Here is a 27,623-nt window from a genome sequence, read left to right as displayed (position 1 = left end):
ATCCTTGGGATTGCAGCGTATTGAGAACAGAATAATTGAAAACAGCTTGAAGCAGTAGTAGTTAGGCACACAAATCAATGACAGATAATCATTTAAGCACAAACCAAAACAGACATTTACATGGAAAACAATCACAGCCTTGGAGTTACACCCTACTCTTGCCATGTGGTATCTTTCAGGATTTGGCAGAGCACCCTGTGATGCCAAAACTTACTGCCAGCACATGGCTGTCCCCTCGAGACAGCACTGGCACAGTCCTGCCACAACCTGAGCCCAGCTGTCAGTGGGACAGCGTGGGCCACGAGGGCTGCAGGCTCCTGGCAGAGCCGCAGAGCCCAACCACACTGCCAGCTGTGCCCCAGGGTGCTGGTGGTGCCTGATGGGTTGTCCAGAGTTCCTCAGCTTGGAGGCAGTGCAGAGCTGCTTCCTGCCACAAGATCTCAAGAGCCACTGCCCTTCCACAGTAGTGGTGAGGTGGTGGGCTTTGCTGGGTGCCCTAAACAGGAACACGGCCCTGCTGGGTGCCCTACACTGGCCACAGGGCCCTGCTGGGCTCCCTGTGCTCGGCACGGGCTGCACAGGTGGCAGAGGACATGCAGGGACTGCTGCTGGCTTGCTTGTGCAGATGGGAGCACATATTTGCCTGTTGTGTTCTGATGACAATTGTATTTATACCAGCTGGTTGAAATGTTTTAATAAATGATTACCTGATGAGAACGCTTTCTGATGGCTGCGGTGCTGATTTTTGCTCATTTTTTTCCCCCATGGTTCAAGTAACTGTTCGAATTAAAATACAGAACAAAATCAAGAAAAGGACTCTTATGTCTACTCCTAGCGAGGTGAGTGGGACCGTCTCCCTGTTATTTAGCCTTTCACTTTAAAAGCATCAGCATCCTCACGGGGGAAGTTTCAAAACTTCAGATGCCAATTTTCCTTCCACTTTTTGTGACTCTGGTGAAAGGGTATTATTTATCAAACTAAGTATATATTATAATCATCTCAAAATGGTAAAGATCAAAGACTACCTTGCATCAGACAGAATTACAGTACCATAACATTTTATCTTGTTACAGCCGATATCAATCATGACATGACAGCAAGCTACAGAGAGTGTTTTTCCGGGTGGCACCACTGACACACTGCAACATCCGAAATATAGCAACCAGCCAGCATGTGCTTTGGGTGCAAAAGTCAAAAACCACTGGCACAAAGGATTGCCTTCAGTATCCGTGCCAATATGTGTGGTCTGCAGTCTGCAGTCATTGCGTGGTCGCAAGAAGAAGGGCTGAAATCCTGTGAAAACAGAGAGCCTGATTCCTGATGACAGCGATGACATTTTCCACAGCTGTCCCTGAGTGAAGCAGGGTCTGCTACACGATGCTGCTGCCCTGGGGTGTGCTCCACCCCCATCCCCAGGTGGGTCCAGGAGCTTGTCAGTGTGAGCACAGTGTGGCACTGAGCAGCATTGCCAGACACAGGTGGGCAGCCCAACACCAGCCCCTCAGCTTGCAGGTGTGGGGCTATTTAATGGAGGGATTGGATCAAGAGTCTTTTCAGCATGACCAAGGACTGGAGGGGGAAGGAGTGAGTTTTCCTCCGGCCCTTTCTGGGGCTGTATAGCCCTTATGGTGCTGCATGCACCATGTCCCCCAGACTTATCTCTGGGAACATCTGGTAAAGAATAGAAAGGAATGGGGAATTACAAGAAATCTATTCTCATACTCGCCCCTTCCAGCTTGGATGCATTCCGCTTCCTCCCACTCCCCCACCTGGAGCCAGCCTTATGTATTTGTCTTTGCCATGTGCACGGGTAGCACCACTACATACTGAAAATGCTCCTCAGCTGCTGGTCTGGGTGGGATTCTGAGGCTTCAGCAGGACGTGCCCAGACTCAGAGCAACAAGAGCACCATCTGCCCAGCCCTAGGGCTCTGAGTGAGGCCAGGAGATGGGGTGGGGCATCCTCAAGCAGGCTTGTATCTGGTGGTGACCAAAGCACCCCAGTCTCTGTCTTTGGGGTGTATTAACATCAACATTTAATGGCTTTGCTTCTATCCTTTTACAGTTTTCTTCCTGGAGATTTCTGACTAGAGAGGAAATGCTTAAAGTGCAGCGAGGAGCAGAAGAAGAAACAAAGTAAATGCCACCAGGAAAGTATAAGGACTCAACAGATTTAAACATCTTTGCTTTTCTGGATTCTCTTGCCATTTGAATACAAAACTGCATTGTTTTACACAAATTGCCCATCTTCAGATTTTCATTCTCCTTTCCTTCTGCTCAGAGCCACACAATGCACTTCCCAGCCAGCTACTAAAATGTTCCTAAAAACTTGCAGAATTATTTGAAAAAGGGCATTCCTATTCCTTATGCATAAAACATGCATGCATATTCATATAAAACATTTAGAAAAATTTGTACCAGTTATAATTAGCATGTTTTGTGCATCTATTTTCTTTGCTATTAAATAACAAATTTGTGGTAACCATAGCAACTGGAACATCACATGGTGCTGGTGCTATTTTGGGGATAACATAAGTACCTTTCTTAAAGAAGCATTCACACCTCTAAGCTATGAATTTTAATAATTTTCATGATAAAATATCTGTTGGGTAGATTGTATTCATCCCTCACTATAATGCTGGCTTAATGCAGTATACACTACCTTGTTTTACATTGCCTGTGACCACTTAGAAGCACTAATGGGTCCTCTTGCTCTGCAAAAAGGCAACAGGCTTTTAAGAAATGGAGAAGCTATGCAACATATTAAAGGAATTCACGTTGAGAAGAAAAGTACAACAAAATGAAGGATTTCAGTTATTGTTTCTGGGAACAGAGTGACCACTGGTCCTGTAGCTCTTTATGCTTGGGCAGAGGAAAGCAGAAGACAAGAGATGCCTTCAGCCTGGGCCGATACAGCTCCTGCTGCAATAAGTGGAGGTGTTGCAGGAACTTAGCTGGCATCTGGGAGAGGTCCCGAGGGACACCATGAGCTGAATGCCAAAGGCAGATCCCTCCACCACAGCCAGGTGTGCCTGAATGTGGAGCACCTGCTGTGTGCAAACTCTCAGAGCCTCACCAATGGAAATAGAGAGCAAGAGACTGAAACCAACAGCAGCCATTAGAGGAGTTTAGGTGGGAATAAAATCAGCAGCCGTATGCTGACTCCTGAGAGAGGCCTTAGATGTAAAACTTTTATGGCTTGCTGGAGCCCCATTTTACAAATAGGAGCAAGTCACCTCAATAACCCCTGCCAGTGTCAGGATGAATTGAGGGGGAAAAAATGGGAAAATATGGAAGAAATTTCCTTCAGTGTTTGGAACTGGTAATTCTTTTAATCATGAATGTAAAGGTAGGATAAACCAAAAAGGCACTCATGAGAAGTGAGTGCCACTGAAACCACCCACCCGCATTGACACAATTACCCCTTTTAACATGTGAACATCTATTTGGATGAAAGATACCAAGATAGTGCTATCTACCTCCAGAGCAGGGGTACTGAGGATCATAAAATCAATCATAGAATCATCCAATCATCTTCCACTCTGGGCGGATCCTACACAGGTGCTGTGGGCTAATACAGTAATAAAGCTAGGAGGTTCCAAGCCACTCAGGCCAGCTGTACTTGGGAAGATGGGATCTGGAGCAGTGGAGTTTTACCAGGATGTGGAAGCTAGATACTGCAGTTGATGGGAGTAGCTATGTGTCTGAGTTGTAAGGAGAGTACAGCAAGTATGTGTGTGAGATGGGGTCTTGTGGGGGACAAATGGCTGGATAGTATGCCATAGAGTAGTTCTATGCATCTGTTTTCTATACTAAATGGTTCCATCAGGGGCTCTGTTTTGGGTGTGCACATCCTGCAGTGTTGTCCTGCTGGGTGCACAGCTGCAGTGAGAGATGAGCTTTTATGGCTGAGGGCTTCTGCCTCCCTGCTGTGGGACCTCGTTGGCCAGCTGCAGGCACTGTGCATTCCTGGGGCAGGTATAGGGAGTAAATGTTAATGAGAAAATATTTTGTAATCTCACTTAGACCAAACCTTGCAGATCTGAGCCATGCTGGGAATTAGCCTGGGTAAAGACTCAACAGGTAATCTGCTTTCCTACCACTTTCTGCAGTTCAGCAATAGCACTCACAGCTTCTCTGTGGAAGTCCATTTTTACACACTGCTAATTAGTTTTAAGCACAATGTGATAGGACATGTAAGAATGGCATGATACCACATTGAGGGAGGTTCAGACTGTAGGTCTGGGATAGTAGGAAGATGTCTGTATTGTGATGGTGTTTAGGAACAGGCTTCCTAGTGAGATGGTTGATTCCCCTAAGCCTGTCAGTGCTCAGGAAGCATTTGGATGATGCTCTCAGTTACATGCTATAATTTTTGGTTAGCCCCAGAGTGGTGAGGCAAAAAAAAGGACTGGAAGTGCTGGGAGCAGGAGAGCCCTAGCAGGCAGCAAGGGGCAGAGGCATGCTGTGCTTCCCACAACTGTGCAGTCAGATGGGAACCTCTCTGCCTCTGTTATGTTTGGATGGGAGAAGAAGAGGAACAAGATTTGGGAATCACTGGTAAGTGATAAAATACAAAGCGGTCCTTTTTCTTCTGTTGTAAATGAATCACTTTCTGCCATTCCCTTTGTTAAAGCTCTTAATCCAGCCTGTAAATAGAGACTTTCCCTTTGGAGTAAATGTTTAGATATAAGACTTAGAGCTAATCTGAAGTAATGGGATCAGAAAATAGAAGATATATATCAAAGAGAATGCAATATGTGCTCACTCTAGCAAGCATGCTCCTGCAGCCCTCACACCCACAGCAGTGGGGCTGCCCGCCTTCGGGCACACAGCATTCCTGTGACGTTTGTGACATACTTTGTACCTTCCTTGTTATGCTACCCAGACTCCTGTACTTGAAACTGTCAAAAAGGTGATAGATTCTCAACACCATACAGTACCCTTCTGTAAGCACAGCCAGGGTAAGGCATTGTTCTTCCTGGCTCTGGAAATACTGACTCGTGTTCAGTTTCCATGGGAAGAAATCCTGAAGCTTCATGTACTTGTGCTGATTCCAAAGAGCTCTCTGACCCGGGCAGTGGATTCTGAAATCCTGAATTGTTTTCTGCTTGCTGGAAATTCTCGCTACCTGAACGGATGTCTGTATTAAGTAAGAAATTAAAGGAGAGCTGGAATTTCTATTGTGGTTCTTAAGGATTAACATAAAAATATACTGAGAATATAAACATAGAAAACATATGCATATATTTTTATTTTAAATCCATAAATAACTGAGTCACTTTCACTGCGCTTGGTAATTAAAACTTTTTGATGCCATTTGATTATATTTTCCAGAGCAGCTTTTCATCAGATTCTCTTTTTCAATGGATGCCACTACTGACCTGAGATATTTTGGAAGATATTTGAAGTGATACAAGGAGATAAACCTCAAACTAGTACAGTCTGGGTGAGTCTTTCCATACTCGTCCTAAGTTCTGTTTTCTTCCTGAAGTAAGCCTGGTATCTGTCAAAGCCAGAGATCACATTGTGAATATTTAAAATGGTTGTCAGTATTGATGTGTTTACTTCTGAATGGCAGAGAATTGTGATAAGTTTGCTTTGAATTCATCCCTATACTACCTCTTTATGTACCAGTGAAGGTGACATTTCAACGTGACCACACAAATAAGTACAACTCTATTTTGTTTTCTGCTTTACACACTTGAACATCTCCTACTTCAAACATCAAGCCATAATATTTAAAACACTTGGAATAAGCACTTCCTTTGACTTCAGCATGAGTGTTACTGGAAGGTATGCCCTTCACAGCCCATTTCAACATGATACTGAAAGGCTTTCATTCCAGTTGCATTAAATCTCAACTAAGTTGCCTAATAAACTGTAATATTGGAAACTGCTTGGCATCGCCTCTGTTACCAAAGCTCAACAAAGAAGCAATGGTGAGAGGTCAGCCCTGGGCCAGGGGCCTTCAGCATAACCTCTTCTCTGCCAGTGTGTGTCTCTAGGTTCCTGGGGCAGTGTGGTGACCCAGGGCTCTGCAGCTGCCTCACTGCTTGTGAAATTGCCCTGGGAGAAGTCTGTGCTGGTCCTTCGAGTGTAAAGGAGGTGTTATGATCATTGGTACTGCAACGGCATCAACGCTTCTATAAGGATCTTTGGAGCTCCCTGTGAGAGAGGTGGCAGGCACAACAAGAGATGCATGCATTGCATAGAAGGATAGACAGACGACTAGTGTTCCTCCACAGGTTATTTATTTTTAAATCCTTTATGATTTACTAGTTTTCTTTAGGCAAAATTATTTTATATACCACCCCTTCCCACCCCCCCACCCCCCCCCCCCCCAAAAAAAAAAAAACACCAACCAAATGAAAAACCTACCACTGAACACCTGTTTAAAGAGAAGGCAATGAAGAGCTGTTTCTGTTTTATCAAAGTATTTGTTGGTACAGAGCAGATAACTGTGTAACTGCATAATAAGGTGGAGAGAGGATGCTATTAAAGGATCAAATACATATACTAATTAGAAAGGACGTGTACATCCACATATAGAGAACCTGGCAGTGAGAAAATGACAGAGATCCAGCACTACAGTGAATTATAAATGTCAAATTACAAGGATGCATGTTAAAAAAGCTTGTAACTCTTAGGAACTAGACTCTGTATTCATATGAAAGCTGTTGCCTTTATCATCTTCTTAAATCCCTCTAAGGTGTTCTGTCATTCACTGTCAAGTTTTCTACGTAAGATAATAAGATGTATGTCACACAAGTGTCCAAAACTGATTCTCTGCCTCTGCCAGGACACACCAATACACATATATATTTATATTTTTCTAAGTGACAAGAATATTAAGCAGGATTCTGCTTAAGTATCTTCAGTCAATTACAGACGGATTTTTCCCCTCATATGTGATAAAATCTTGCACAAGATGCACAAAATGTAAGTTAAAAGGGAACTAGCAACGTGTGTTCAGATTTGGCTGTGGACTCAATAGGCTGTCAGAGAGCCATAGGATGCACAATAAAAATGGATGCTAACTAAATTTTGATGTGCAGGAGCATGTGTTTAATTTGCAAGATATTTTGTTTAATTAAAAGGTAAATACCATTTATAATTCTTCTCACAGACTGTTTGAGAGCAGCAACAACACCTACAGAGCTCTCGAGATGACTGAAGACCTTCTTTGATGCGTCTGATCCGTGGGGTAGGTACATTTCAATGAGAACATTTCACTCTTTATTAAATGAGGCTTTGGGTTTTACATGAGGTTTGTTATTGCCTCCAAAAACTGATAGACACCAACTGCAAGATGCAAGCGTGCAAACTGTTCTGTCTTGGCAGCGTGATGAAAAATAGCCACAAGCAGCCCTGGTTGGTGTGTCCAGCAGCAGGTGGATCACACTCCCTCTGTTGGCTTGTCTTCCACCAACAAGAAGGGCTGGGAAGAGGCACAGGCTGTGACACCCTACTCCCCAGCACACTGGAGATGGATCCTGCCCTGCTCTCAGAGAACCAGAGAACCTGTGTCTGGTGCTCTTGGGTTGTTGTTCATATTGGTTTGGTCTCAGCTGAGCTATTTCTAACAACGAAAAACATATTGGAGAGAGTTACAATTTGCTGTAATCATATTTTTCCAGTTTTTCTCTGTGATAATTACTCCCATAAATATCGTTGCTTTACCTCAGCTCAGCAGAGTGCTCCCTGTCTCTGTGCTCAGCCTCAGCCTCCCAGGCCCTTGCTGTGGTGGAAGGATGATGGCAGTGTTTGTTATTGCTGTGACCAACCGAGGTGAGGGTCTGTCCATTTCTGGCCCAGTTTCTGTGCTGTGTTAGCTGATCAGAAATTGCCATCTGAGATGAAAACTGGTGAAGAAAATGTGTCAAATTGTGCAGATGTTTAAATAATGTATAATAATAATACAGCTTTGACTTTGTCGTCAGCCAGGCAAAGACTTGAGAATCAGGAGTCGGTACAGCTTTGCAGTTAATGTGTCTGGCTTTACTGCTGGCCACTGGCTGCAGCTTAATTAAAAAAATCTATAAGACTGGTGGCTATTTTTAACCATCAGCGTAAGAGCTGGGATGAATTTGCACTTCAGGGTGGCGGGCACAGGGAGAAGGAGGCACCCGGCCTGCCAGTGCTCAGGGAAGGCAGGTGAGCTGGGGAAAAGAGGTGAGGACAGGAGTATTACTGTCCCTCTTCTAAAATTAGGGAAATGCAGAAGGTTTAGGCACTTGTCAAAGTTACTTCTGTTGCCCAGACCCAGGCAGACCTGGGTTTAAACCCAGACCTCCAGATCTCTGATGTCCCTTGTGGCTCCAAGGCCATCCTTCCTCTCTAGAAGATGATCTATAGATATATAAATGCACATTGATGTAAAGCCAAGTTACAAACCACAGGCCTTTCAGAACTCATGTCCCTGACAGATTGCGGGAGAGCCTGAAGTCAGTAGAATTGTGGTTTGTCTGACCTTATGCTAATCCTTCCCCCTGCTTGTGTCTTGGTCAAGCTGCAAAAGGATGGGATATAATGAACCCCTCTGAAACCCATATTTTCTAGGTGTTGGGCACGACCCAGTTTTCATAAGTTGCTAGGATATTGGGATAATCAGGGAAATGAAGATTCTATCTTATGAGACAAGACTAAAAACCTTGATTTGAACAAAGGAAATGATGAGAAGGAATATTAGTACACTGTGAGGGGAGTAAATATCAGAACTAATTAAGTTCAAGGACAAAATTGGCATCTGAACAAATGGATATAAACGGGTCCCTTAATAAATGTAGGCTGGAAATCTTAAGAAGCTGAGTTATGAGATTCTGAAACAGCTTTCCAAGGGGAATAGTAGGACCAGGACAGCAAGTGCTTTTTAAATGGATCCTGATCATTCTGTGAAGTGGGCATCATGCTTGGGAAAACAGGGTTAGCATCTTGGGCCAATGTTTCTAAGTAACATCCAGAACTTCACCAAGATGGGACACCTTGGTGATGCTTTGGGAAAGAGAAATAGCCAGCCACAATGTGTACCAAATTATGTTGCATACGTTTTGGTTTTTAGGTTCCTCCATTGAGAGAACTCCTTCAGCTCCCCGATTCTCCCCCTAACCTAGCACCGGAGACCCCCGGCATTTCCAGGTAAGCCTTACCTGCTCCCACATGACACCATAGGGCTAAAGACAAAGCAGCTCGAGGCAGCGCTGCACCTGGAGCTCAGTGCTTGCGGTTCAGCCATGCACCTGCGCTGCTTCCCATTTCCACTGCTGGAGATCTACCTGCCTCCCATCGCCGGGCCGGGCGGGGACGTAGGCGCGCGGCGGCCCCGTTCAGCCGGACCCGGCCCGGCCCGGCCCGGTGTGGCGGCGCACGGCCAGCAGGGGGCTCCGCCGCTCCGCGCCGTGCGGACCGGCTGCGGCCGCGGGGACCCGGCTCGGATCTGCTCCGGGAGCGTGGCCGGAGCGGCCCGACGGCCCCCGCCCCGAAGCGAGCGCAGATCCCCGAGGTCGGGCCGGTAGCACCCGGGGCACTTGCACCCCGTCCGTGCCCATGGCCGCGCCGGGCCGGGAGGGGCGAGGCCGCCGTGACCCCGGGGCGATGCAGGCAGGGCGAGGCGGCGGCGGCAGAGAGACAAAAGGCCGCCGCCTGTCAGGCTCTGCGGCAGCTCGGGGCCGCCCTATCCCCGGGCAGGCTGCGGCAGGGTCGGGCTCTGCCCACGGCGGCCCGAAAAACAGCCCGTCGGGTTCGGAGCCACAGTGGCGGCTCTGGCGCTGTGCCGGCTGGTGGGGTGCAAAGCCCGTGTGAGCGGTGTTACCCCGGGTAGCAAGAGGAGTGGGGGGAAGAAAGAGTCGTTAAACATCGGTGTTCACTTACTGGGGGAAGAAGAGGGAGCTGTGATTTTTTTGTTTGTTTGTTTTGGATCTGAAGCTCCTGAATTCTAAGCAACAATAATTAGACCATTTAAACGTTGTTTGTTTGCGGTTTCTTTTTGTTTTTGTTTCTCCAATGGTAGAGCATTTTGTGCTTTACTGTGTAAGGAATGGCAAACCGTTTTGGGTAGTAGCATTGGTGAAAGTTGCTGCCGTCCCCTTGGGCAGGTGGGTGTCTGCTGTGGAACGCCTCTTCACAGCCTTTGTCCCTGGCTTCCCTGGAGCTGGAGGGACAAACTCTGGAGATGCATCTGGTGGGAAAGTTGTTTGCCTGGAGGTGGTAGGGCATGGTCCTGGGTGCTGGCACCAGCTTGGCCCTGCTTGGTGCTCAGATCTTGCCTTGTTCCTAAGATGAACCGGGGGAAAGGGCAGGCCTTGACTGAAGAGCTTCCAATAGTCATAACGGGAGAAGGAGAGCAAGAAAACAAGGTATCTTCAGAGTGGCACTTTGCCCTCTCTGTCTTCATCTCTCCCGGCCGGGGTTGGAAGAGGGGCTTCAGGGCAGCCGAGCAGCGCTCTGTACGACCCCGTGCCCCCGTTGGAGAAGCACATCCAAGCCTCGCGGGGAGGAATTGATCCCAATATAAGTCGGACCTGCTTCTGGAAGGGGGCCTGCGGCGCGGGGCCCGGCAACCCCTTCCTGCCGTACGCAGCTCGGCGAGGACTTGACCTGCAGAGGGCAATAGTTGGACGCGAATGCTGACAAAAGGCAGCGGAGCTCCAGGCTCGGCCCCGTGGCCGGGACCCAAGAATGCTGTGTAGGTAGGCAGCGGCGTTAATTAATGTATATTGAAACAAAAGAACGGGTAAATTGTTTGATTTGTCTTTAGGCTACGTTTTCAAGGCTAATCTAATTCATAACCATTAGATTTATTCTAAAGAGATTAACACAAACTTCCAGGAGAGGCACACGGTTAACTCCAGAATAACCCTAAACACTAATTGTTTACTGTCACATTTACATCCGCCGTTTGGATTTGTATCATCGCCGTTATCGTCCTCCACTAATCGTCTGGGTGAGGTGGTAACGGACGGGAGCTTCCGCGACTTGAGGCTCTCGGCAGGACGCGGCCGAGCGGGACGCAGCAGCCCGGCGCCTCGTGCGTGCCCATTGTCTGCGCCGCGGGGCCGAGCCGCCGCCGTTCAGCACCGGGCGGGCGGACAGCGCCCGGCGCGGGGCTGGGGGCGGGGGCTGGGGCTGGGGGCGTCCCCCGGCAGCGCGTCCCCCCCCGGTAGGGGAGCTGTGAGGGAGCGGAAAGGCGCACCCCGACGGGCGTACTTTGTCTCCCCGTCTGCATGTGTAGACACGACAGCCGTAGACGTCTGCGGCTCGTGTGCATATACTGCTTTAATAATTACATATACATCTCTATAACCTCATTATTCAGGAAAGACTAGAAAACGCGAGCAAATCGGAGTGTTGACAGCAGGGGTGATTGCAGGTCTGGATGCACACTCCGTCTCTTCCCAACTCGCCGCCCCCTTCTCTCCCCCCTTCCCCCCCCCCTTCAGTCCCCCCCCCCCCCCCCCCCAATCATATTTATCTGAGATTATGTCAAATTTCAGTGATCGGAAATGTCTTGCCCAAAAGCAATTCCCGCTGGAAAAAGTCAAAAGGGTTCCTGGCATTAAAAAGACCTTGCGTCATTCCTGATGAAATTAGCAGCACCGCATGTTTAGGGACTGCTATGGATGCACTTTGGTCACAGTGAGGAGGCAGGGATTTGGGGTTTAAGCCCCCGTCTGTTCAGGAGCCGTCTGCTTTCTCTGGCTGTGAACCCCGGGACCAGCACTTGAAAGCATCTCAGACCTGCAGTCCATTTTTTACTTGTCTTTAAGTGCATGCGATGGGAATTGCTAACCTCGGCTAAGGAAATTTCATTTCCCCCATCCTGCTAAACGGTTCTGGTCGACATATGTTTGTTATCAGAGAGAAGTGCTATGAACACAGAGCCATTTTCTTAGCAGCTCTTTGACTCTGCGTTACCATAGTCCCACACGGCATTGGTCCTTTCCCGTTGGGAAGTCATGAATAAGAGACTATGAGGCTTGCACGTCAGATCTTCCTCAATTAATCCACCATTAGCATGTTTGGGATCCTCTACTGGATGGTTAACAGCAGCTTTGGTAACTGTATGCTGTCCATACCCAATTATGCTCTGCTAAAAATGAACTCTGCAGAACAACCTTCCTGAGCTGTCAGTGTCTCCCGTTTTCCTATTTTAACGCTTGTGTGTAGTGGCAGGCGACAGATGGTGTAGATCAGATCGATTTGATTGCATTAGGCGATTTTTTTTCCCTACTCTCCCCCCCGACTCCTTTTCTGGAAGCCCACATTCAGCTGAGAGGCGACCGCGGGGGACACGGGAAGCGAGAGCAGCCGCCGAGGTGCGAATGCAGCGAGCCGCGGCCGTGGAGGCGCCGGGTCCTGCCCGGGTGGATCCGTGCTAATCCGGCGCCGGGAGGGAGCAGCTTCTGCCGCCCGGAGCCCGTCCCCAGCGCACGTCAGATGACTCCCCTGGTTTTACACACGGTTGGAGTTCTGCTCGAAACCTGGATTTAAAGGGTAAGCGCTTCACTAGAGGTGGATTTCTGGTGGTTACTCGGGTAGGTGGCGAATAGAGCAAGCTCCCGGCGATTTTAAAAAGAGCTGCTTTTAAGACAGGATTAATGTTTTCTTCCTTCCTTTATCCTTTCATTTCTTTCTTTCATTTTTTTTTTCTTTTTTTTTTTCCTTTTTTTTTCCTTCACGCTCCCCCCTACCCCTCCCCTTACCATGTCCCCCCCGCCCCCCTCCCATCACAAAAAAAAAAAATAAAAAAAAAATCAGGACCATTTCTTGCATGGGGAGACATCGCGGGTCTCTGTTGACGGATGGGATCGATATTCCCCCCTCTGAAATTCGCTTTGCGTGGCGAACCCGAGCTTCACTCCTGGCAGCTTAATTGTTTAATTCCCCCGATCCGCTCCCCTCCCTTCAGTCCCCCGCTCCCCGGGCACGGTAGGGGCGGTGGCGGTGCCCCCGGGGCCGTTCTCTCAGGCTCCGGGTTCTGGCGGCGGGGAGCGGGGTGGCCACGCCGATAAACATGGCTATCGGGAGCCGCCGAACAAAGGTATTTAACGCGCTGCGCGCCGCCACGGGCACTGCCCGCATGCGGCGGGGCGAGGTGGGCAGCGCGCCGGGGTGCCCCTCCGCGTGCTGAGCGTGCCCGGAGCGGGCGTGTCCGCGTGTCCGCGAACCGGGGAGCGCTGGGAGGCGGCGGAGCCCGCTGGGGCGAGGAGCTGTCCGGGCGGCGGGTGCTGAAGGCCCGCGGGAGGTGGGTGCGGCGCTGGGCAGGGGAGCGGGGAAGTTTGGGTGCCGGGTTCGCTGGGGGATGTTTACAGGACAGGGAAGGGCGGCGTAGGATGGACAGAACTAGGGGAAGGCTGGGACTGCGCGGGGCTTCTTTTCCGCGAGGACCGCGTTCTTTCTTTATTTTTTTTTCTTTCAAAAAAGAAAAAAACCCGTAAAGTTTGGATTTCTGCCTAATTCTTGATGTATATGTGGAGCGCCTCCAGATTTCTGGGGATACCTGCCTAGGTGGATTATTGTAGAGCGCTTTTGCCACGACTCGGTGTATTTTACTTTTTCAAACGGCTTTTGTTCAAGTTAGAGAAGACCCGCCGAATCGGTGTTTTAGTTCTACCGCTAGGAATGGGGCCACAGCCTTCAGTTGCACAGCGGGGAAAATTGCAGTGTTTGTTATTTACTTTCTAGGTGCCATTTCAAACGTAACTTCAAAGCCTGAGAAATATAGGAAAGTGCGCCTAAAATGAGATTAAAATAGAGGAGAGAGAGAGCTGGATTTTTGTTATTATTTATTTAAGATATTTTGGCTATGAAGGTATTCTTTTTTCTCTTTGTTTTTCTCTTTTCTTTCAAATTCACGCAAACAAATGCTGTCCTCTCGTAGCTTTTCGGAGGGACTATAGTGGTATTATGGCAAGGAAGCTAAGAGCTCGTGTTGAGGAAGGAACGTGGAGTACAAGGCAGCACTGGGTGGCAGTTCCATTCGGAACCCAAAGAACAGCCGGGCGATCGCGGGGCGCTGCACGTTGAGAGCTGTGCGATGAGAGCTGTGTGATGAGAGCTGTGCGCGCCGCGCGGTGCCTGGGGGGCGCGGGTCCCCCAGTTAGCGCGGCTCTGAGCGCGCACCGCCAGCTCCCGTCCCCCTCCCGTCACTCACGCCGAAGCCGTCCCTAGCGCAGGGAGCTGGGCTGAGATCAGACGGAGAAGTTCCTCACCGCCAGGCGAAGCGTGCCGTGACGTTGCAGAGATCCTTTCTATTTAGTTGGAGAACAATAAACGTTTATTATCGCCGCTGCAGATCACCAGACAAAGCTTCCCCCTCCCGCCTCCCCCAAGTACGAGCGCTGCTGCTACCGGAGAGGCTCCGGGGGGCGGCAGAGCCGCGGGCGCGATTCGGACAGAACTTCCCCCTTTCGGGTTTCTTTCCCGGTTCGTCCTTCGCAGGTGGGCGCGGGGGCGGCCCCGCAAGGGGCTGCTCGGGCACAGCGGGGCCGGACCCGGGCCCGGAACGCTCTCGGAGCGGTGCTGGCGGCGGTGGGAGGCCCGGGGAGCAGCGTATATGCCGAGCTCGGAGCCTCAGCTTTTTCTTTCTTTGATTTTTCTGTCTCTTCGCCGCTTTGCTTTCCGCCCTGCCTGTTCTCGGCAGCGCACCGAGAGCCAAGACTTGTAAAACGCGTTTCCAAAGCCCAGATGAAAAGTCTCTCAGGCGTGGCTGCTGCTTTATCGGAGCTCTTCCAAGCCCACCTATAAAAACAGATTTGTAATATTTGTGTGCTTAACAGTGCGTCTCTTCTACAGGAATCTGTTGCCGTGTGTGACATCTCTTGCGAGCTCCCAAAGAGAACTGATGGAGCATACAGCTAGGGAATAGGATGTTGGAGAAGCTCAGGGGGAGACGCCAGGCAATCACCAGGTAAACTCAGCCTTACTTTGATTTATGTCCCCCGCCCTGCCTGCAAGCCTTCGCCCCCAGCGAGGCAGGGAGCAGATGGAGCTACGCGTGTGCTCACCACCCGTCCTCTCCTTTGCCTTCGCAGGACGGGGAGGAACGGTGCTCGTTGGATATGGGACGAGATCTCGAAACCCTTGTGGATTCTCCTTCTTCTAGAGGGGAATTATAGTTGTGGATTTATTGTCCCGGTGCAGCACTTCCACCAGCGGCAGCAGCAACAGCAGCAGCTTTCTGACTCTCTTCGGTGACGGGTATTCTTGGGTGGATAATACGGATTACGTTGTTATTGCTTAAGAATACGCGTAGTCGAGGAGAGTACCGGCGGCGGGCAGGCAGGCAGGCAGCGCGACCGCCCCCAGCCCTCCAGCTGGCTCCTACAGCCTCTAGTTGCCAAGGTAGCACCTTTTCCATCTTTTCCTTCGCTTCGCAGTGTGTCGCTCTGTCTGTGTCTCTACCCGGGCGGGGGTGGCTCGGCCCGTCCCCGCGTAGGGGCTGCCCTCTGGGTGTGCGTATGTGTGGAGCGGCCACGGGGTTAGGGCAAGATGCGGGGTCGGGGCTACGGGAGGGGTCTGCGGGGCTGATGCCGTTTCTCCCCCTCCCGGACTCTCTCGGCCCCCAGCCCATGGCCTTTTGCCCCTTTCAGCCGGGGTGAGTGGGGAGGGAATGGGGGACTAGAGCCCTCCGGCCCCGCCTGCAGCGGGGTCCCACCCCCAGGATGCGGGGTGCCCGAGGGGCAGCGGCTCCGCCCGCAGCCGGCGGTGCCAGGGACCGGCATGCTGCCCCTTCCCCTACCGGGCTCCGAGGGGCGGCCCAGTGCCCACAGCGGCCAGGTAGGCTGGGAGCTGGCAAGCAGTGGGCTGGTGAGGCAGGGGCATCCCACACCCTGCCCCTGTGCCTCGGCTGCAGAGGGCACCAGCTGCCTGGCATGTATGCTTTGGGGCAGCCAGTTGTGGCTGATCTCTTCCACGGGGTGAGAGCACCCTTACCCCACGGTAACGGCCTTGTGAGGGCAGATTTGGCTGCTCACTTATGAGCCCCTGAGGCCCTGGGCTAGAACACATGGCCACAACCAGGACTGAGGGGTTGGTTCCCCACTGGGGTTCAGGCCATGGCTTCTTGGTCCCCATTGAAGAGCTCAGGTCTTCCCAGAGGTACTTGCAGGTGAGAGACATGACCAAGAGGCTGTTCGTTCCCATTACCATCCCAGCCATGCTTCGGTTATTGAATGCAGGATGGATATTTCCATCCCTCTTGCCAAACTGAGCAGCAGGGCATGGGATCTGGTTAAAAGCCCAGGCAGTCTTTTGGATTCTTTGATTAGGAAAACCCTAGCATAGCATTTTCCCCCAGTCCTGTACCCTCAAGTCTGCTAAATACAGAGTAGGAGTGATGGCTCCTGCCTTTCAGGCAGAGACTGCTCTGCACACCTTGTGATCCCAGGTCTCGTTTCCACATAATGGCAAGTGGGAAACCAGATTCCAGGCTTAAATGAATTAGATCAGAAGCCATTTTAAGGCAGGACTGAGGTCACTGTGATGAGCTAGCCTTTTTGAATGGCTTCTTCCCTAGGCTCAGTATGGAAGAGGGTGAGAATGATTTTTAATGTGGGCAAACTGGATGTGGAGGGATTGCTCTGTTGTGAGTGTAAGGCGGCATCATGGAGAATGTCTTCTTCTGTCTCTTGCTTAGCAATTGAAAGGCCATCTATGTTCTGCTTAATTATTTCAAGCAACTGCCAAAGGATTCTTACTCTGCTGCCTTCAGTAGCGACTGGAGCTCTCATTGTTACGCAGACGTGGATCTGTTATTCTTTAGACACATCTTTGATGCTAGCACTCTGATCCTTGTGTTTCTCTAATACTACTTGAAAGCAGATTTTTTTTCTTGTAGTTTAGTATGTTCAACAGCCTCAGAAATAATGTTAAATTATGCTTTAAAGACATGATCAGCTGCTAAATCATAGTCAGTTCAGCGCAGTAACACATCCACATTCACAAGTGCTGCAAGAACAGCGATGGAAACACTATTTTAAACATCCAGGTTTGTATTACAAACCTTCCTCTGATCTGAGCTTTTGGTTGACATTTTCCCTTGAGTCATGACTTAGAGTATTATCAGGAGTTCCCATTTCATCACATAAAAGCTGTGGTTTTGTTAGCTCTGTGCTCAGTTGAGTATCTTTTGCGGCACAGATTGGACAATTCCCCATAAACACAAGCTTAGTGAAATGTTTCTTTATGCCTAGTTTTCCTGTCATTGCTTTCCATTTAGCACGATTAGCTGTTTTTGCTGAATAATGCCTTAATGACAGAGCTGATGCATTTTTAATGCATTCACACTTTGTCATAGTCAAAATTAACATTTTGATTATTGTAGATTTCTTTTCTGTAAAATCTTTCAGCGGATTGTGGTGTCATGGGTTTAAAGGAGGGTAGCTGTAAGGTCTGATTGGAGAAATACTGGATATGCTCACAATAATTGTAAAATGTTGTTTAAATGCTCAACAGCCCGCGTGCTCTTAGAGTGATGTTTCCCAGTGTCTCGATCTCAGAATTGCTCTCCACAGGTTTGTTAGCAATCCTGGGTTCGCCATGTAGGGTTACCAAGGAGCAGGAGCACTGGCTTCTGAATGCCATGCCCCTGAAAGGTGGCTGCCTGTACTGTGGGCCTGAGCCCATGGATGGTTGGAGCTTCTTGTGGCTGCTTGGTCTGGGGACAGGTTGCTCACATTAAATCCAAAATATCCGGGGCCAGATCCTACCATTCGATGCCACTGCAAAGCCCCAGTCAATTTCACTACGGGAAAGATTAGTCTCCTGGTGAAAGGGATGTTTACAACCCTACACTTTTTATTTTTTATTTTTTATTTTTATTTTAGAAATGCAGAATCCTGTGTGCTAAAAAATAAGTCTAAAGGCCCCCTGCCTCTAATAGTCTAATGATATTTTATTAACAGCAAAATATATACTGGAAGTCTGTAGAGCAACATAACAAGAAATAGCTCTATAAATAAGGGTGTTTAATTGTACCAGTACGTGAGTTTTCTGAGATGATATTTTAGAATGAGGTTTGTGGCTGCACTGTGTGCTAACAGCTATTTTGGTGAGTGCATAGTTAATTAATTTAGAATACCAGATACCTGTTCTAAAATTGTTTTTGTAATCTGCATCCCGGTAGAAAATTAAATAAAGTGCCAGCCCCAAAATTATTACTTGAACTTAGCCTATTTGTAAAGGCCGCGGTCCTCTGAAGCTGTGCATCTCTGGGTCTCTCTGTGTGCTGTAGCAGCTCCACAGGCTGCTCACGTTGGTAAGTCACCACTGTGCCAGGCCCCGCAGCAGCAGCAAGGTGGGGAGTGGGGCAGCAGCCCTGCAGCCCCTGTACTGTGCTGTCTGTGGGTGGCTTTGCCTACTTGGGGTGGTTCCTATGGCCATCACCCCAAGCAGAGGGGGACAAAAGGGCCTTGGGTGCAGGTCCCTGTGCAGGCAAGAGGTGATCTTACTGGGTCTGTGTGTAGCAGGAAGCTCTGCTCCTTGTAGCCAGACCCCAAATTGTGTGGTGAGGGCTTCCATTTGATTTCAGGTGCTCTTCCCACAAATACTTAAGCCTTAAAACCCTTATCTATCTCTCTTTCTGAGAGGAACATACATACACATGCATGCACTTCTGAAGGTAGACAGCACGTAGCACCCAGAACCCCCCTCTTACAGAATCTGAGAGGCAAACCCCCATCCACCTCAGCAAGGACTGTGAAGGTTCCACGTGCCTTTATGGCTGGTACAAGCATTTCTCCTGCTGCCTGCAAAGTGCCCTAAAAGAGTTTTTTGCACTACTGCATGCAGACACATGGTTCTGCAGGTGCCTTTCATTGGGATGAGGTCTGTTCTTCCCACTTTAAAGACTTATGCCTGACTTTGAAGGGTGTGTAAGATTTTCTCCCATTGCAGGTCTCTGCCTTTTGTGTCAGGTTAGATGGTTTCTAGTGATAGTGGAGTTCTCTTGGAGAAATGGATGAAAAATAATTCCTGTATATACACACAGACATACACACATTTTGCAGCTATAAGAAGCAGCTCCCTGTCCTTTTTCACTCTCTTGACTCTTTATATTTTTTTAATATCATACTAGAAGTAATCTGTACAACTGGAGCTTTATGCTTTTTTTAATAAATAGTGTCTTCACATACACAGAAGGCTTTTTCCTCCTTTACAAAACAAACTTTTTTGGGGGAAGGGAAGGAGCTTTTATGGCACCTCATCATTTTTTGTTGTAAAGGTAAAATATATCATATAGAATATTTAAACATAATTTTTACCAGATTAGCTTCTGTCTCCCCAAACCTTTAACTATGGAAACATTTCTGGGACATCCCTTAATGCTTGTGCACTTTTTATTGCTATTATTTCATAACCAAACTGCACAAAAAATCAAAGGACCTAATTATCATGTACCTGCAGTTCACAGAGCTATTTATAAATGTTGGCACAATAATAACAATGACTCAAAAGGAATTTAAATGACAGGCCAAAAATAAGACCTCTGAAAGTTAAAACCCAAGGTAAAGCTCAAGAGGTGATGGAAAGAGCCTGACATAGAAGGACAGAGATGTTCCAAGGGAAGGAAAGGGCCTGGAGGTAATGGCTGGAAGTGGCTGCAGAGCCTGCGGGTAGCCCACGGGTGATGCACTGCAGTGGGTGTGGGGTGGTGTTGTGGTGTAGGGTGGGTGAACATGCTCCAGCAGTGGGAACCATGGCTGCAGAATTATGTAAGTGTTGTAGTATGGAGAAAATGTATCTAGTTAAAAACAGACAGAGGAAAATTAGGTTAAATGTCCCAGAATCTAGAAAGGTTGATTGGTGGTGGGAAAAATAAGAGCCCTGACCATATAGCTGAAAGGAGCCATGTGTCTCTGTGTGTCTATATATACACACATATATACAAATACCTTGCTGAAGTTACATAATCATGCTTGTACAGATAAATGTGCACGCTGCTGCTGAAATATTTCTCCAGATTCTCTCTGCAGAAGTCTGCAGGATTTTTGCCATTGATTTGTATGGGGTCGGACTGCTACTGGTCTGTAAGAAAGCCATCAGGCAGCTTGGTGCGTGCAATCAAACTGAGGGGCTGTGCAGGGATACTGTGTAGCATGGTTAGAGAGAAACAGCCCCTGTCAGGGAACCTGAAACTGCTGTGGCACTGGAGACAATAGAAAGCAACAGCACAGTTAGCAGCCAGGAACCACTTTGGTTGGGAGATGGAAAATGAGCTTGGTGAAGGCATCACGGGTGGAGAGCCAGGGCCAGAGACTTTCTGGCTTCTGCATCATTGTTCTAGGGGGTTGCTGTGGGTCTGATAATTCTCCAGTACTTGCTACTGTTAGGAAGAAAGGGGAAGGCCTGAAGGCATACGTAAACTTCCCAGGTTACTCTCGTAGAGTATTTCAGATACTCTGGTGAGACTTAATCTTTTATCTACTTTCTCACTAAGCGTCACTACAATACTTCTCTGTATCAATTCATCTGAATTTTATATAATGTACACCCATTTTGCTTTATTATATGTTAGACATGGAATTTTGGAACGATCCAGATGAATTATCTTTAATATTTAAAACTGCTGATTCATAACCTTGTTTGTAATATTAGCAGTTCTTTTGTGAAGATAGGACAATATCACTAACTTTAATGTTCACAGGGCCAACATATCTTTTACATCACTCAAAATCAGTGACAGAGCGAACAATGTGGGACTGATCTTCTCTAATTGGAGGTTGAGGGACATTCTGAACTAGAACTATGCAGCACCTAACTGTGCAGCCTGTTACCAAAAAATAAATGTTGCTGCATCTCATAGAGGCATTTACATAGATAAAGTAGATTTCATGTAACTTCTTTTAGTTTATCTGATAGTAATACCTTTGTAAGTATTCACACTCTCCTAACAAGTTGATAGAAAATTCAAAGATGCACCACCATCGTTACTGCATTCCATAGGATTTGTTTCATTTTTTAATTAGGTGAGAAATAGTGAGAGTGGGAAGGCTCGGTGCACAGATGCATCAGTTCATCTGGGAGCTAAACTTACAACAATTACTCTCTAAGAGAACATTTATCTCATTCTTCCAATGGTTATTTTTCCAAATGTCCTGAGCTGTAGAGAAGAGCAGCGGAAACTTTTTCAACCTTCAGTTTAGGAAGGGCTGATTTTTCCATTTTTACAAAAGAGTTGTGCTTTCCTGCATGTTTCCCATGGATCTGAGTTACATACAGGATAGTAAAATGATTACTTTTGAGGTTCCAATATAATCTTTTTCTTTTTGTCTGCGTATGTCACACGGCCCTTTGTTGTGCTATGACATTACGATGCTCTTGTACATGTGGTGACAAAAATGCATCTGTTTTCAGCAATTCACAGAGTCCCCAGTGAAACAGGACCCGTGAGTCCTGCTCTCAGAAGCCACAGACAAAGCCACTTTCCCTTTCCTCTCCATGTTCAGGTGCTCGTCTTTTGTGTGGATGTAAATATATTCTTTCTAGTGCAGGATGTAGGGCTGGTGCAGACCCTTTATTAGGGCTGAAAATAGTGATGTTTAATTTTCATTTGTGGGAGCTGTGGTGAGTCAGTGCTGTTTGCTCAGCTCCAGCTCCCTGTTACAAAGGGAGGAAAACTTCGGCAATGGGAAGGAGCCTGAATGGGGTGATGCAAAATCTGAGTAATGAGAGACAAACAAAGCTCCGCACAAAATGCCTAGCAGGAATTTTTACATTTTGACTCTTAGCAAGGGCCATCATATTTGGAGTATTTCACACTCACTGAATGTAAAACTGAAACATGTGCCCTGTAGAGTGACTGGGAATAATAGCCCTGCTTTCTCTAATAAAATCTCTCTTCTGCGATTAGCTCTGGAGCTAGCAGTAAGGTCGGTATTTCATTTCATAGAAGTCAGCTCATGCTGACAAGGGTTTGGCCTTCTTAGTGATGGGCCGTTTGCTGCTCAGAAGTGTGAGGAACAGCTTTCCGAAATATCGATAACTTGCCTTTGCTAGAGCTTGCCATCAAATTGAACTCACGGTATTGATGTGCTGCAGCCACAGGATGGGAGAAGGCTTGGGCCTGGCGCCATCCTCTGAGCTTTGCTTTTCCAGCTCTGCCATTAGTGTAAATCAGTGGCTTATAATGAAGTCAAATGAGATTTGTGCCCAGACTGCAGCTTGGTCCTGGGATATGAAAAAGAATAAAAAAATTAGGCTGAAAATGTTAATATTCTGCTTTAGCTTGGTTTCAGTTTGTTGTATGTAAATGTGCTTATGTGCACATGCACACATGTACAGAGCTGCATTTTATTCCTGTGGACATTTCCCATGGCCTCTTGGATACAGTGGTGCCTGGCAGTTAACGAGGACCTAAGAGTGCGAAATCTCCTTCCTGGTGAGCTTTGATTGACATGTGCAGAGATTTCAGATAAAGGCTCTGGGATCCTGCTTCTCAGCCATAAAAGGAAAGCAGGCGAGCTTCATCCCCAGCTCAACCGTCTGCACAATGTACATCAATAACAAGATGGCATCTATTTATATATTGCTCGCAGGAAATAACTGGGTTTGCACATGGCTTGGGGAGGCATCGCAGCTCCACCAGCTTCCATGGGGTTCTTGCTGGCACCCAGGTTTATGGCTTGGGCACGTGGGAGAACAGACATGGCTGGGGCTTGCTGTGCTATGAGAAGGGGCATGGGGAGAGTGGCCAGGGCCCAGCAGTGTCCCTCTGCTGACTGCTGGCTCAGCCTCTCCCATATTGTATGAGGAAAGGGAGAGTTCAAGAGAAAAAGGGGTAAGATGCAAACAGCTTAATGTCTGCTGTTGCCTTTGTCTGTGTTGTTGTGGAAGGTTTTCAACAATTGTACTTTCTCACCCAGAAAAATGGATCAGTGACAAATTCCCATCCCACATCAGGCTTCTATGGCACAGGACAGAGGTATGGGGCTGAGCTGAGATATTAACACAGGCCCTTGGGTCAGGGGCCAACTGTCCCCAAGCTTAGTAGCAGTAAATGCACTCAAAACCCCCCACTGAAGCTCAAACTAAACAGAGATTTTACTGTGTCCTTTCTCACTCCTCTCCTTGCTGGCTCTTGTGTTCTTTGCCCATATGCTCTGAAGCTATTTTGCTTTCAGTTTTATGTCTGCTTTATGTAAATGAGAAGAATGAAGCTCCTCTGCTTGCTGCATTATAAATGGGGCTGAGGCTGGCAGGCTCCCTCCAGAGATCTGCAGGTTGCAGAGGGTGCAGGCGCTTGGGCCAGGGGCTGCCTGGGGGATGGCAGTGGTGTGGGGAAGGGGCAGCCCCAACCCCATCATGGACCCCACACACACAGCTTGCAGGCCAGAGCAGCCCTGTGTTACAAGAGCCCCTCAGTCCCTCTGGGGCCATTCTAAGACGCATAGGCTTGCTCAGTGTATTCACTTCAGTCTGTACAAACTGACTGCTGTCAGGTGCTTGTTTCCAATTCCCTCCTGCAGGACCAGGCTAAATTCAGGCTCTCTCTCTGGGAGCACTGATATGTTTTCTTCCATTCCTTCCTGTTGTAAGTCAGCAAGTGTTGGTTTTAGTATGCTACTTTTTGGTTTACTGCCTTCTTTGTCTCTGCTTTCCCAGTCCCACAGATTTTCACACCACCAGATTTTGTCCTGGAGTGCCTGTTCCCCAGCAGCTGAGTGCTGTCCCACTCACAGGATGATGATGCAGGGCTCTGGCAGTGGCCACAGCCTGAGGAATGCTAGAGGCACAGCAAGTGGCTTGGGGGAGGCTTAGGGTTATGTGACAGTGTGGAAAACACTCTGTGGGACAGAAAAAGAGCCTGACCATGGCCTGTTAGGGAAGGTTTGGGTCAGAGACAAAGTGGTGGTAGGCTCTGAGGTATCACACTCCCACCCGTGTTGTTCTGAGGCTCTCACGGAGTGTGAGGCTCTCAGCTGATTCTATAGATCTGTGCTTTGTTAAAGTGGATTCTAATTGAGCTGGTGGTACTTAAGCAGAGAAATGGCTTCAGGAGTCCCTAGCCTAGGACCTGCAGGGCGTAGATGGTATCATCCCTGCTGGGGCTTTGCCCTGCACTTGTTTGAGCTCAGGCTCTCTTTCACCGAGTTCATGGAATATGTGACTTTTTTTTCCAAAGGCATTCATTAAAACAGATAAATTACCTAAGGTTTTAATCCTCCGATTCAGTGATACGCTACAAGAATTAGGTTTATTTTGTCTGGTCAAATGTTTGCTGAAAAGTGAAAAGAAATGTCTCTGCCTTTCTAGAGCTGCTTATTTGATTTCAAAGGGAAGGTATAACCTTTCATTTCCTGCTGTGATTTTCATTAAAGGTCTGCCTATTTTATTTTCAGACCACATATAAATTTACTACCACTTGTGTTTCCATATAAAGTACGTATAGGATCGGTAAGCACTCTGTAAGTCAAACCACTATTTCTTGAAATTCATTTTAATCCATAAAATTGCTAATTAAAGCTACTTCTCAATACCCAAAAATTAAGTTAACAGTAATTAATGTAGCCAGCCTGGAACCTCAGGAAGCTCCTGCCAGCAAGTGTCTTTTGGTGCACACAAGAGGATGCAGTTTGATTGTTGGCACCAACAAACAGGTTGGGAATTGTAAACACGGTAATTAGCAGTAAGTTTCTGGATCTCTACTTGCCAGACTGGCGGTCTGATTCTTGGAGTAGCTGCCGCATGGGAGGAGGGAAAAACAAAGTAAGGGAATTAGAGCAACCTTGCATTGCTCCACCAACATATGCCTCTGGACCAGTGTTTTTCTTGGCAAAGATTTCTGACAAGCAGTTTAAAAGCTGTGTTGCAGCCCTTCTGCAAACTGTGAACCTCACTGCAGGCATCAACCAAGCAACTGTCCCTGGCTGTTCTGCTGAAACTCCAAATGTTTCTCCATGGAAAGAGACCGTCTAGTCTAAGGTTTCCCTGTTCCATCTCCATGGTGGGGTGCAGTGTTGATAAGGTTATCAACAATAATGGGATTTAAAGTTAAAATCCAGCTTTTGCACTAATCCCAGAGTATTCTATTGTTGAGCGATCAAAGATTACAGGAACCTTATTAACCCTTGGTGTAGTGTAAGTTAAAAGGAAATGTCAGACCTAATTCCACCATGAAGTTAAATCTTCGCTTCCCTAAATGATGATTCAAACACAGCTTACTCTGCACAACAAGTGCTGTGAAAACAATGAGCTCACGTGAGTTTAAGAAATTCCATCTGAGAGACAGGGAGAAATGGACAATTATACATGGGGTTAATTTTTTTTTTTTTTTTTTAATTAAAAATAATGTTAGTCCAACCAGCATGTGTTCAGGAACTTTGCAGCGAGAGCCAGAAGAACATGTCAAGAACAATGTAGGGGTCTAGCTGGTGCAAACCTCTGTGGTGCAATGAATACAGCTCTGTAATCTGCAGCAGCTCACATCTGGCCCTAGGTGGAGAAATTTGTTGTGTGTTAGGCAGCAGCTGTGATGGCTTCCTTGTCCTTCTCCCCTTCTCTTGCTTGCTGGGTGCTGTGTGGCCTTAGTTATTTCTGCCCAGTGTCATCAGCTGGGTACCCCAACACGAGAAGTTGAACATTTCTGCAGAGGTGCTTTGAGTAAAAGGGATGAGGTGATGAAAACCAAAATATGTCAGAAATAAAATGAATGCTAATCCTTCTCACAAAGTAGAGCCAGGTGCTGGTGTAACAGGCAAAGGTTTTATTGGCTAAGCTGATTTACACTGCATCAAGGAAGTGCCCCCTCACCTGCTGAGCCTATAAGTAGGGATGAGAGGCTACTCCTCCTTGTTCAGAGGGGAAGATGCTGACTGGCTGATCAAGCTCTGCTTAGATGTTGATGGGAAGCTATCCAGGTAAACGTGTGTTTCCTTGTGGGGAGCAGAGAAGGAAAGTATGCCCTATTTTATTTATTTATTTTTTGACTAGGAGGGGAAAATACAATAGTGATAAAATGGGATAACTCAGATTTGCTCTTCTCTTTTTTCACCTGTACCTTGTAGAAGTGTGATAAAAATTAAATAACTCTAACATTCACTTTGAGTCTCTAGCAGAAGGATAATTAAGAATTAAGGTGCTACCTATAGTAGGTGAGCTCTCTAGAGGGCAGAGAAGGAGAAGAGATAGCTTTGGCAAATTCATGCATGCTTTGTGGCATTTTCACCCCTGGGACAGTGCCAGCCCTGCAGAGTGCTGAGATGGAGGGGTAGGCAGCATCTGCTTTCCCCAGTCCTCAGCAAGCCCAGCAGTGCTGGGTTGTGGAACTCAGTCTCAGCTTATTCCCTTTCTCACTGAATCATGTTCTTTGTGTGGGTTATCACAGCTCTGGTTGACATCAGCTCAGGTGTGCCTGTGGGGTCCTGAGATGCCTCCTTCTCCACTGCTGCCCCAGGTCTCACATGCAAGTAGAGTGGCTGGGGCTATTCTGGTTTTTCTGCAGCTCATCTGTGGTGTGGGAATTGAAACTGTGCCTATAGGGCTGTTCAGAAATATTACTGGTGCTGGCATAATGCTTCCTTCTAGGTAGCATCCCTTTTTCTGGACAATTTCCCAGTAAAATAGTAAATGGCAACTGCAGAGCAGTAAAAGCTGTGGCATACTTGTTTGACTGACGTTACAGAGCCTGCAGAGCAAATGCAATTAGGTTTCTCAGTGTGCAGCAGCTTCCTTTCCTCATGTCCCCACTGTGGAGGAGCTGCCCTAGGTTTAGCTTGGCCTTAAGCTGCAGATCAGTTCCGTGGAGGGGCTCTGTGTTCCTGAGCCCTCCTGTGCACCTCAGTGTCTTCTCAGGTCTTGGATCTGCCCTTCTCAATATGACAAGGTCCTTGCCAGTTCTTTTGCGCCCTTGACACCCAACTGCCGCCAGGTCACAAAATGGTTTCTTTAGGCATGGACAGCTGATGAAGTGTGAACCCTTTTATGGATACTTTGCTTCAGAAAGAGGTGGGAAAATTAGGTGTAGCAGCTCAGATTCCTCAGGAAGAGGTAATCAAGAGCAAACGGCTACCAAGTGCTGAGGGCTGCAGTTAGCTGCAGTGGAGTGCTGAGGGTCATTCACCTGTTGAGGCTGACTGCTCAGGAATGGGCAGGGATCCGTGCTCCTGCCCTCCTTCATCTGCATCACTGGGTTTACAGAACTCTTCTGTATTTGATAGACCCGCTGCTTGGATCTAGGACTGCTGGATGATTCAGTGATTGCTGGAAGTGGTATAGTCTGGGAAGACTGGAAGTGTCTTCCAGCCTAGACTGATGTATGAGCCTGAGACAGAAGTAGTCATTATGCAGTACCCCTGATCTGTGTGGAAGTGATGAGGTGTGGTTGTGGCTGGAAGCAAATGGTCCCACAGCCCTGTCATGCCTGGTATGCATTCTGGGTCATTCTGTACCTGAGCAGCTGTTGTGCTGCAGGCCCCTTTTCCTGTTGCTGTGGATGGGGAGCAGTGGAGCCAGGAGCAGGCACTGCAGTGCCAGCATTCTTGCAGCCAGCACAGATGTGGGGCTGCCACACTCTGGTCTGTGGAGTGTGGGAAGTGCTGGCTGGGATGTCTCTGTGGGCTGCAAAATGGACCTTAGCATGGACACAGGTAGGACTCTCCTTTATACCTACATCCTTTGGTATTTCTG

The 27,623-nt window shown here is 47.8% G+C and overlaps 1 long non-coding RNA gene across 6 annotated transcripts in view; it reads left to right on the top strand.

Annotated features, from left to right (window-relative positions):
* The first annotated feature begins 11,994 nt into the window (after positions 1-11,994).
* The window catches only part of LOC140255836 (uncharacterized), a 41,404-nt gene continuing 25,775 nt past the window's right edge, over positions 11,995-27,623 (top strand). Inside the window, exons 1-3 of one of the 6 annotated variants that reach the window (XR_011904560.1) lie at positions 11,995-12,491; positions 14,793-14,907; positions 15,032-15,341. This is a non-coding gene — a long non-coding RNA (uncharacterized lncRNA). The other 5 variants (XR_011904565.1, XR_011904563.1, XR_011904561.1 and 2 more) reach the window with 5 other exon arrangements.

The sequence above is a fragment of the Excalfactoria chinensis genome, chromosome 8, assembly GCF_039878825.1.
Source record: "Excalfactoria chinensis isolate bCotChi1 chromosome 8, bCotChi1.hap2, whole genome shotgun sequence".
Taxonomy (NCBI): Eukaryota; Metazoa; Chordata; class Aves; order Galliformes; family Phasianidae; genus Excalfactoria; species Excalfactoria chinensis.
Note: the sequence above shows the minus strand (reverse complement) of the source record. Positions and strands in the feature narration are given on the sequence as shown.